The sequence below is a fragment of the Apis mellifera genome, linkage group LG3 (genome assembly GCF_003254395.2).
Source record: "Apis mellifera strain DH4 linkage group LG3, Amel_HAv3.1, whole genome shotgun sequence".
Classification (NCBI taxonomy): Eukaryota; Metazoa; Arthropoda; class Insecta; order Hymenoptera; family Apidae; genus Apis; species Apis mellifera.
The window spans coordinates 1453230-1466494 of record NC_037640.1 but is presented as its reverse complement, the minus strand read 5'-3'; the positions used below and the strand labels follow the sequence as shown (position 1 = coordinate 1466494).

Below are 13265 nucleotides of genomic sequence, written 5' to 3'. Positions count from 1 at the left end.
ACGGCTCGGTGAACTGCCTCCCACTCGTCGCTGTCGCGACTCTAGCCCTCTCTGTTCCTTTGTGGTTCCGTCTCTCCCTCTACCAGACAGTCTCGGCAGAAACGACAGAACAGAAACGACCCGAGCAACGCAACTCGACCACAACTACACTCCAACCACGCACCAGAACATCTCGTCTGTTTCCGCCCGCCACCATTAGCCCTATCCCCTCCACTCTATTCTCCGCTGCTTCCCTCTCCACGCGGTTCTCTTCGTGACCGCGACAATTTAAAGAACCGAACACGAGAACAGGTAGTTTTCTACACAGCTTGCCCGCACGATTCATCGCAAACTTCAACTCGAATCACATCTATTTCTAATATATACCTAGAGTATATAAGACATGATTCGATCGAGTTCGTTCATCGATCGCTTTACGCAATGGAAATTATGTATTGTGAATCGATCAACGGAAGCGAATGATTTGAAAAAACAAATCGACGTACGTGTGTTGATTAAACGAATTAGGTTAAATGAGTGCGAGGAAATGCGAGTGGTATTGGTATACCAAAGTTAAACGAGATCAGACAAATACGTGGAAATAACGGCTGTAACGTTTTTTTACGGTCAGTCGTTCGATGGAATCTTCTGCAAATTTGGTTACATACCTGAAAATGTGAGCAGATACTACTCGTGAAAATCGAAATGGTAACTCGATTTACAAAGGTAAAAATGTTTTCGATATATATATATACACACGAATACAGATCTATTCCACCAAACTATGATATTTCTTCTTTAAACTCAATCTCTCGCGTATTCTTGTCGTTTTAGGTGGTACCATACGAATCTAGGGTGAATACGTGAAACGCAATGTCGCGTGACGGTTGTTTTTAGCGCTACTACCCAGTGAAATTCATAAAGCACCGACTAATTTTTCATTTCTACATGAGGATGGCGCTCGGATTACATTGCTAGCTAATGATATTATCGAGTCTCAGGTACGCGCACGAATTAGCATCAGCATAATTAATGAATTAAATTATTGGATTGATGAAGAAATTATATATTTTTTAATTCTGTTTAGATACAACAAATTTTAAATTAGTTTACTTGTATGCTATTTATTTATAATAAATTAATTTTACGAATTATTATTATAGTATAATATTTTATAAATTTTAAAAGATATTATTGTTTTCAATTATTTATACGAATATTTAAATATATGAATTTACATTTGCTGTTATTGAAATCATTGCTTTCCCACAAATTCAATAAAATTCAATTTACAAAAAAATTTAAATAAAAAGCTACTAGAATAAACGGCTTGTTTACTGCAATTCCCTAAATATTATGAATTAATTTTTAATAATTAAAAAAGAAGCATAAAATAATTGAATTTTTAATTGAATTTATTAAAATAAACTTTAAATTTTATTCATCTATATAAATTATTACAATAATATTTGCTAAAAATATTATAAATAAATAATATACGAAACAATATAATTTATTTATTTTGTTTATAGAAAGTTAATAAAGTAAAAATTGAAGATTGATGCAAAAAAGATTTCATTGCATTAAGATATAAAATATTACAAATATCAAAAGTTTATTATAAATTAAATCTCTATATTACGAGCATTTAATAAATAAGAAAAAAAACTTATTTTATATTTTAATTAATATTTCTTTAATTTTTTATCAATTTGTTAACAAAAAAAAACGTAAAATGAACAGCTAATAATTATAAATCTTGATATAAATATAAAAAAATTTAAATAATACTTTCAAATTATTTAAAAACTTTCAAACTTTCAATTCGTTAAATGGGCCGTTTATCCTAGTTTCACCACAAAACTGATCAGTTTCGTGAAAAATCCCAGTCCTATTTGGCAAAATCGGATACGTTACGTCTCACGTTTATACGATCGAATAACTTGATTATCGTGGCGCATATTCGTAAAAGTTGGCAACGATCTTTGAGGATAAATCGAGCACGGCGTCCAGTGACTCTCGCTAAAATTACATACCGCTGCGTGTAACATGGTATTTCGAGAAGACCTATCACAACATTAATTGACACTGGCACGCGACACTTCTTTAACTAATCATTCTATTTTCCTAATCCTGCGAAAAACCAACCACAACGATCGATACACGTGAATATATATGTATATGTATATATATATATATATATATATATATATATATATATGAAAATATGCAAATAGATTAAAATCAATTTTCACAACAAGCATAAAAACGTGTAATCCATACGAAAGATTACAAGATATCCAGAATAAATGATGCAGAGTCCAATTTTACGAGCAAAAATTAATATAAAAAAATGAATTTTTTTTGTTTTTGAATAAATCGAAATTGAAATTTTTTTTTCAAATGTGAAGTGAATTTGGATAATAGTGAATTATTTATGACAAGTTATTCTACATATGGAAATAGCTAAAAAGTATAGAATGAAATTGAATTGTTTAAGTTTAAAAAAAATGAATATGTACATTAAGACAGGATGAAACAAAAATTCTCTTCGATTATATATAATTTCTTACGGATAAAAAATAATTTCTAATATTCAACGAAAATAATTAATTTTTTAAAAATTATTCGTTGCAATACTATTTTCATCAATTTAAGTTCCAATTTTTGTTCGATAATAAAATTTATCATTTTTGTTCGATAATAAAATTTATCATTTTCTTTTTGTATTTGGAAAATAATGTTTCTTTTTAATACAAATAATTTTAAAAGAAAAATTATTAATTTTTGTTTGAATAGATTAAAGAAAATTATAATTATATTTTGCAAGAATTTGGTCATTTATAATGTGATCATTATTTTATGTATTCATTTTGAAATATCAATATTAATTCATAATATAAGTCTAAGAAAAAAATATTGTAATTAATAATGATAAAAATAAGAATTACAATATCAAAGATATATTTAAAAATAAATTTAAAAAAAATGTCATTTAATTTTATAAAAATAATATTTCACGTATTAAATTGTTTTTTTAATATTAGAAAATAAAATCAATTTTGATTCTTTTCATCTTTCTATCCAAAAAATAATCAGATTATCTTCTCGATGAATTTTCAAATTTAATTTTCTTTAAAACTAATTAATCTCTTATTCTTTCTATATTTTTAATTTCTTTTTTTTTTCACATAAAATAAATTATTGCCAATTTCTCATATTTTCGGAAAATAAATTTTTAACAACAGAAATTAATTTTATCCGTTATTCTCTCATTTTTACATGAGAAACATTCATCGTGAGACACTCTATGTACAATTTCGCGTGACACTTGTTCAAATAAGAAATTGAACATGACGTAATATCCTATCTTTTCGATAGGAATAATCATCGATAATCACAAATTCAAAACGTTCGCATAAAGGATAAGTCAGCGTATTGTCTCGATAAAGCAAGAAATAATAGCGTTAATAATAACGAGCATTTTCGTTCGAAATTCGTTTGAAAACGAAAAATTCGAAGACGAATGAATATACAGGGTGTTAATATTCCTAGAACATTTAAATTTATCGATTCTGGAAACCAAAATAGAACACATTTGTGTAAAAATAATCAATTTTAACATTTATTTATTAAGTCGTAATTTATGAAGTGATGAGACGAAGAAAATAGAAACGACAAATGAAATTGAACTTCAATTGCAATAAAATAAATAACATTAAATATATATAATAATAATAATAATAATAAACAAGCCTCGATCGACATATTTTTATATACCAACATATTTTTGTATTTATTTTGGCCTCTAAAATTGATCCTCTAAAGGTGTCTCGAGAATATATTAACACCCTGTATGTATATACAGAGATAGAAACACCTTCAGAGGGTCGATTATAGAAGCCAAAACAAACACAAAAGTTTGTATACGAGAATGTAGGTTGAGGCTTATTTATTGAGTTATAAACAACTTAAATTCGCGTTAAATGAAGCAAAGTGGAAATAGAGTGCAACAACGATGTAATGTCTCACTCTATTTCCGTCTCGCTTCGTCCAACTTCTTCTTCAATTGCTGTACAACTTATTTATTTATTAAGTCAAATTGCTTATAACTTATTTATTCTCTCTATATATCGACTTTCATGTTTGTTTTGGCTTCTAAAACCGGCCCTCCAAACGATATCCAACGAATAACTTGTGTATTAATATCTTTACGTATGTATATGTATTTTCATCAATCATGACACAACAGAAAAAAAAGAAAAAAAACGTTTCGACGCAGAATTTCAAGGGAGCGAGATAGAATGCGAGTTGGAGTACAATCGGTCTATAAATAAGAGCACGAGAGCAGCTTTTACGCAATATGTCAACGATAAGGATAAGAACGTTGCCTTCGTAGACTGTTCTCTGCACTCTTTAAAGGTGGATATTCATTTGTTTCTTTTGCGCGTACCGTATCACTATTGCGTATCAGAGTAGAGAAAAAGAGTTTGGATTTGCCTTTGAACGGCTCCAATAATCGATCGAAAGGAAACTCGATGGAGGAGGCGTGCTCCATAACGTGAAAAGTCAAAATATAAAATTTCAGGAATTCTTAAAAAATACGAATCTGTACGCATAATTTATTGCGTATTTGTTGCTATTAAATTTCGCGATCTACGATCAATAATAAATGTAACAATGATATTACGATATCGAGGAAAATAAATAATTAAATAAGCTTATTGTGTTTTAATGGCATTGGAAGAAATATAAAAGGAAATTTGTGCTAATGTTTTAATTTATGTATTGAATTTGAGATTGGATTGAATAATATTTTTATCTATTGATTATGATACATCGTAGAATAATGATTTTTGGATTATTGTAATGGAATATTTCGAACGATTTTTTCATATGTATTTGTAAAAAAAATTTTTTTTTTTTTCATTTTTTAAATATATATAATAGATACAATAGATACTATTAAAATTCTATTATTTCTATCATTGTAATATCAATATTTTGGCTCAGCCAAGAATTATTTTATATTTTTGCATTTGAAAATGTGAAGTAATCTTTTCTTGTAAATATAGAAAATTAAAAGTGGATGATTATATGCAAGATAGGATAAGAAAAGATTGTTTAAAATCTTATCAACATATTCAAAAATTATCAAAATCGGTGAGAAGGATCTTTTCTAAATAATTATTCAATATATAATCAGATAATAGTGATAAATTGTTAATAAATAATAATAATAGATTTACATCTGTCATAAATCATAAATTTTCTAAATTAAAATTTTCTATTCATTCTATTCCACATCACAATTTTTTAAATATTCATATCCTGTGTCAATATTTTTTTTTGAAAAAAATATTCACACACGTTTCACTGTCACGTGTCAAAACTTATTATTAGAAGATATGAATACGGATCGATTTTTCATCAACATTTCACGCCATCAAACAAATGATATACAGTATATCCTGTTTAATTGAAAACACTCAAATATTTGGAAAAATACATACACGGGCGCCCGACAATTATTTTTCATTTTTTCATTTTCTTTTTTTCTTTTTTTTTTTTTTTTTTTCAGTATCCGACGTTATATTGTTTTACATGCATTTGTTATTTTTGCTTTTAATTCAATTGTCGATAGCATGGACAAGTGTATTAAATACCGTTTGCTTTAAAGAATCGTAAAAAAAAAGAAAAAAAAGAAAAAAAAAAGAAAAAAAAATTACAATAATGCCGACGGCACATCAAATTTTAAAATTCATATCTCGATAACGGGTGATGCAAGAGACGTGTATTTATAGTGTTTCGAAAACATCTGAATGTCAGCTACGAGAATGTAATAAAAAATGGAGGTATCCATTTAAAAATTGTAATGTCACCTGGTAGTTTCAATGTCAGCATCAAGATCAAATAGATAAAAGCGTATCTTTCTCGATACCATACAAATTTTGTCTGAAACATTTTTTCGTATTATTCATATTTTTTTCAGATATTATAGCGTTTCCAGTTAAACGAGACACACGTGCGTGCGTGTGTGTGCGTACGTGTGTGATATAACTGAATCTATTTGATTCATTATTTGCTGCTTATTTTTGTCGTTGACGACTATGCCTAACCAATTCTGTTTTGATACGAATATGCAGAAATAATATAGATAGAAAATCACATCGTATCATCATGGATGACACGAAATGAGTACAGAGTAAATGATTAATTTTACAAAATGACTTTTTTAAATAATTTGAAAGATATTTTTTAACTTTTTTTTTTTTTTCATAACTAGATAAATAATCGAACAACTCCTATGATAAATCGTTTTAATTATTTTTCAATTGCTATTTTTTAATCAATGTAAATTGCACATTTATGGAAACGAAAACAGAATATAAAAAAATAAACTTTTAACAATATTCATTGCAATATTCGATTTAAAAATAGAATTTTCAGACACTCAATTTTCAATAGAAAATCAATATATCTATTCAGAATATTTTAAAATAGAATATAATAGTGATTCATAATGTTGTAATTAATTTTGGAAAAACTTGTAAATTTAAAAATTTACAATAAAAAATTGATTACTTTTATTTAATTGTGTCTAATTTCATTATATCATTTATTAATTAATTACTTTTTTTTAAATGTAATTTGATTATGATTATCATCAAGAATTAGATATTTTTGTGTTTTAGAAATATGAACATGAGTATAAGGGAGAACAAGATCAAAATAATACTTTGACTTATGATAATCTCTACGTTTATAAACTAATATATTTATAAACGTAATAGAAATTGTTACATAACAATTTTACATATTTATCTGAGATACAACAATCTAAATATTTATTAAATCAAATTGTTTCATTCTATAATGAACAATAAAAAAATTATTGATACAAATTGGAAGAAAATTTGATCAATTGTAATATAATTCCAGTTTTCAAAATATTTATATGTTTGAAATAAATGATTATTGCATCTATTTTTCTTTTAACAGACAATCAAAGCAATAATATTTCTTTTATTATTTCCATTTATTATATTATGTTACTTTCAACCTTGACCATTGATATTACCATCAATCAATGTTTTTCAATTTAAATCACTTTTATAAAAGATCAGATTAGAAAAAAGAAAAAAATATATTAATACAAAAAATAATTATATCTATAATTTCAAACTCTAAACAAGAATTATTTTCATAATATCGGATGATTAAAATAATTCATCGAATGATCAAAATAATTAAATAATGATAATGAAATTTATTTAAAAATTCAAAAGATCAGATTAGAAAAAAGAAAAAAAATATATTTATACAAAGAATAATTATATCTATAATTTCAAACACTAAGCAAGAATTATTTTCACAATATCGAATGATTAAAATAATTCATCGAATGATCAAAATAATTAAATAATGATAATAAAATTTATTTAAAAATTCAAAGTAAAAAATAGTGATTTTGTATATATATATATATATATATATACACGATCTTGTATAGTACAAAAGATTAAAAGATTATGATTTTTAATCATACATTTAGAATTATGATTACTTCCTGTCTTATTGAAAACATAATTTCAACCTTGTGCTCTTTCCTATCATATTGACACTTATATATAAAATTGTTTTTCGATGAATTAAGTAGCTAGTATTATAAAAAAAAAATGCAAATAGTACTTATATAACTGAAATTAAGCTCAATTCTGTGTTGTTTCGACGATAAATCTCACCTATTCTATTTTCTATATCTGTGAATTTTTTTATTTATATTTATTTTATTATAAATCGAAACGTTTATTTTACACGTCTTCCGAAATGTAAACTTTTCTCCTAAATTAATAATCTCGATATTTTCAACGATCAAAGCATCATCGACGAGCAGAAAAAGAGGATTCGAGAAGATACGTTGTGATGTTAAAACGACATATCATCTGCCGGTCCAGCAAATTGAGAAAAGGAATTGAAGAAAATAGTATGGAAATAACTTTATGTTTAGTTTTGTATAATCGCAAGGTCGTAACACGCTGCGTCAGGAGCGCAAAACTGCCGATATTTTGCACTATCATTCTTTCCACGTTTCCGATTCTAATTTTTCGAGTCAAAAGGTAAATTTACAGAAACGTTCAAATCCTAACACGAAGAAAATATTCAAAAGTCTGATTGAAACGATTGGTAAGTGACTTGCAATATTGGACAAAGTTGTAAGTTCGTTATAATTATTTCGATCGGTAAACAACGATTGAAAATAATATATATTTATTATTTTTATATTTGTTTAGTATATCTGTATATTCATAATTATTTTAGATTACAGTAAGATTTTTTTTATTACAATATAAAAAATAAATATTAAATACAGAAATATTTTAGATTTCCATTTCCAGAATTTGAAGGAATATTATGTTTAATAATTTGCTATTTATTTATTATATTATAAAAATAATTCTATTATAAATTGACAAAAGTTATTATAAATAATAAGTATTTATAAATTTCTACTATTTATTGATCAAAATAATTATAAAAGAGTAGTGAAATTATAATTTTGTCCGACATTATATGTACGTAATTCGCGCGTAATATTTTTTTTAAGTGATTAAAATTAAATTTCCAAACGAGAATTTAACGATTAACGATTAATTATTGGTATCATTCAATATTAAACGAGTGTAAAAGTTCTGTCCATTTCACGTAATAGAATTAATAATCGATGTAATATCTTTATCTTTTTTTTTTTCGCAGTGAGTCATATATGACTCTTTGTCAGTGCCGTTTCTAGCGGGGGTGCAAAAGGAACCCCTGCACCTTGGCACCTCAGAATCAGGATCGTTTATCGTATATCATGTTTTGATTAATAAATATATCATCATTCATAGAAAGTTTAGATTTGTCGAAAATGAATTGATTATCAGAGAAAGCAAGAAGAATAAGTTTCTAACGAATTCACTTTACTTTCGTTAAATGAAAAATTCATTATTTTCATAAATAATAGCTGTCATTAGTTTTGTATTTGTTGTATGAAATGTATTTTTAAAAAAAATATTTATTCTTTTTTAAAGATCTTTGTCTTATTTAATGGAAACAAAAATTAAAGAATATTTATTTCGCACGATAACATTAAAATTATGTATGTTTAGATATAAAATATTAATTTGTATATTAAATTTTTAATTGAATAATATTAAACTAAAAATGACTAGATATTTTTAATAATTATTAGCGACCAATAATCCAGAAACGGCACTGATATTATGCGAGATCCAATTAATAAATTATGTTATCAACAAAAGAAATTTCAATGAAATTTTGTGAATATGTAAAACATAATGATATACTTTATACACAGAACAATTTCTATTTTTGAATCACATTTTTCAAGAAAGTAAAATTAATCTTAAAATTTTATTATTCTTTTCGCTTTTTTGAATATAAGATTGTAATATTGCAAGATACAACAAAATTATAAAATGTAAAAATTACTATATCATGTTCTACATACAAAACTTTCATTAAAATAAAAATTTTCTAATTAAACGAATAAATTTCCTTATAAAATAGTATAAGCAGATTTTTCTGATTAACCATATTATGATAAATATACAAATATAAATCCTCTTTTTAGATAAGCATACCGGATGAACATAATTTTTTTATTCTTAATCTCAGAGCTTAACGATAAAATGATGTTTTATAGTGAAATTGAACTATAAAAAGTGAATATTGGAAGAAAAAATTAGAAAATTTAATCTTATTTCCTATTTAAAGTATAAATATATGTATATATAAATTATTAATTATAAAGGGATGGAATGATTCCTTATTAATCAACAAATTAATATCTATCTCTTGTAAAGAATTGACTAATCCTTATCTAAAAATCTATGAAATTTATAAATATTCTAATAATTACAGTCGTTTAAAAAGTTCTGTAATAACCTGATAAATAAAAATACATAAGATCAGGAGAATAAGGAGAAAATGTACGATAAAACACGTCCATCATTCAAAGTTCCTAATCGCTTAAGCTTGAGTAATCGTGAGATTCAAATAAGTATATTTTCAATTGATAACATGAAATAAACGAAAAAAATCACCATTTTATATTATATATATATAATCAGTTACCATTTAGAATTAATTTTTATAGATAATGCAAAAATTTCTTCCACTCATTTAATGCTTTATTTGTAATATTTGCTTTCGACGAAAAATTAGATAGTGAAGAAAAATTTAATAATCAGAATGTGGAGAGAAAATTAATAGAAATGAGCGCGAAAAACGAGCTTTATTGCCTACTATACTAAGGTGGCATCAAAATGTCGACAATAAGGACAAAACGCAACTTACGTTATGAAAAAATGTGTCCGCTGGTTTTGGTACGTTATTATCACCTGTAAACAAAGAAAATAATTGTCAGGATACAACGAACTCTTGTCCGTTCTTTTTTTTTTTTTTTTTTTTTTCTTTCCCTCGGTCGTTCCACCTTTGAGGATGGATTGACCCGATGGAGGACGCGAAAAAATTCGGAAGAACGCGCGAATGTTAATCAATCCATTAAGGCCAAGCGTTACGTTAATCCGACGTTTCATTTATAATTCTGTTTGCCATTCAATGATCAAAAGTATCATTTTTTTTTTTTTTAAACGAGAATTATATGTACAATTTTAAAAATTTATTTAATATTTTTGTCATACTTTCCTCTTCTATACAATGTATATTAAAATTCCATTTATTATATTGCATAAATTGAAAATGAAACGTGGAAACATCTTTTGTGCCGTTTTTATTGTTTTGTAAAATAAATTTCTAATTATGGATGGAAGCAGTATCCATTTTAGAAGGATGCAAATTCGTAACAAATTTATACAAATTTTCACGAGTTTAGATATTAACATTTTAAAGAGTTTCGTAATTAGTTACTATTCTTCTCATCGTATCTACTAAAGTTTTGTCCAAAGGCAATGTTTGAATGCTTTTTTTCTTAATATTTTTAGCAAAATATTATGTTACTCTTAGCATCAAAATAAGTAAGTATAAATAAGACATAAAATATTAATAACTATTTAAAAATATTAAAAAAACTCGTTTTATATATTTTTTTATAATTATTGCATTTTTCTATTCTATATGTATTTCTTGGATAGATATTATATTTATTTATATATTTCGCAAATTAATTATACTTGGAAAGATTTTAGAACCGAGAAATCAGATAAACGTTTCATTTCGACAAAATTATCGTTTAAAAAAGTTTCTTTAACAACAATTTATATTTATTCCCGAACTTCAATTATCGTTACTTGTAAATATTTCATTTAATATTTCCATATAATTATAAATCGTATATATAAAATTTGAAAAAATTAAACTATAAATATCCAGCATGACGAACCTTTTATTTTTCTTTAAAATAAGAATTTCTTTTCTGATTTAATTTAATATATTTCTTTACATTATTCTTATTTCTTGTAGTACATTTAAAAAATAATAAAACAAGCGATTAATTATATCGTAATCCATAATTCCACGCGTCCATATTTTAAACGTAATCTTTTCGATAGATAAATTAAATCATATGTGCGAGAAAATTGCACTATTTTGCCTGATTTAACGGGGAAAAAGGAAATTTCGCCTGATCCTCGTTTGACACTGATTCGATTCCCATCTTCGATACGTAAACGGATAAATTCACCGTATTTACGCGATTCCCTTGATTCCCATCATAAACATCTACCCAATCCATCTCGATCAAAATATAAACGTTACTAATCGCGGCCAATTAGCATTTGACAGTCCCTCTAATTCCGTTTACAAACAGAGAGTCGATATATTTAAATCGTAAGCGCAACACATAGGCATCGAAGGAAGGATGGAACACGTGTACCGGACAAGGAGCGAGGATGAGGGTATCGAGGAGGGCGGACAAGGATGGAGAATCGAATGACTGTAAACGGCGACTGTGCGCTAGACTCACCTAGAAGCATCTGTTCCAATTTACGGCGATCAACACGAAATCTTTCCTGCAGCAGGTCATCCGGATTTCCGATGCCAAGCACGGCCGCGATGTCGCACAACTCGTCACGACTCTCGAAGCCAGATTTTCCGGAAATACTAGTCGTCATTGTGCCCTCCGATGTCTCGGACATCGTCTCCATCGCTCTTCTCTCGTTTTGTATCACCTCGTCGGGTCTCATCTTGTCCAAACTTACTTCGATCTCGCCTCTCTCCAAATTCGAATTCTATCCTGCGGAAACAAAAATAAGGAAACGGAACGGATTTAATCAACTAATCAACTGTCCAATATCCGCGATGCGCCATAATAATAATTATTCGAGGGCCAATCGAAAAATAAGGAGTGTATCGACATGTATTTCCTTGAAGAAATGAAAAGAAGAAGAAGAAGAAGAAGAAGAAGAAGAAAAGGAAAAAGAACGATAACGTGTTCATCGATACGCGTCGATAAAGCGAATGTCATATATAGAAACGCGTACGTATAGCCGAGCACGTCAACCCCCCACGTTTTAATTCCAACTAATTTTAGACAACTTGTCTCGCTTTCTCGTCGGACTTTTATATCTTTCCAATTATCTAACCCTGATTCCCGAATCTCGGCGCGTCGTCGTCGTCGTCGTCGTCGTTCTCGTCGTCGTCTCTTCGTTTTTTCTCTCTGTTTCCTCCGCGTGTTTCCGTCCGCCGCGACCATCCAGGGCCGACGATTATGGGACGCTTGTTTGCCGGCACCGAGCACCGTAAATAATAGGCAAAGGGATAACGGTGAGTGTAGCGCCACCGGCCGATTTCTCGGAATTCGCGGCGGATTTCGTGGAAGAGGCTCGGCCAATCGACCAATCGGAACGGTAACAGCGCTGCCGATGATTCACTCGACTTGTGGTTTTTCTTAACCCCGCCTCCCCTCCGCACGGGCACGGGGCCGAGGGACCACCTCTGTCATCTACCCTCCCCCTGCCCCACCTCCCCCCTCCAGGTTTCCACGACACCTGTTGTGCCAACGAACGCGCTCGGCTGCAAAAAATTGTTTTCGCCAACGCGCGATGTGTCGCGTGTACGTGACTTTGCCAACCTGGCCCGACATCGGCAAACATAATTTACGTATGTATTATATATCTCTCATACTCGACTTTCGCGTATTATATCCTTTGCGTAACCTATCCGGATTGCGGATTGCTTGCACCACGATTCGAACTTGGATGGATCACGATGGTTGGAAGGCCGTGCGACAATCGAAACCGTTACGCTCGATCGAACTTGGC

The 13265-nt window shown here is 28.3% G+C and overlaps 1 non-coding gene across 1 annotated transcript; it reads right to left on the bottom strand.

Annotated features, from left to right (window-relative positions):
• Nucleotides 1-52: 52 nt before the first annotated feature.
• On the bottom strand, nt 53-118 carry Mir6059 (microRNA 6059). Its single transcript, NR_127334.1, has one exon. It is a non-coding gene; the product is annotated as a microRNA 6059 (primary transcript).
• Nucleotides 119-13265: the final 13147 nt, after the last annotated feature.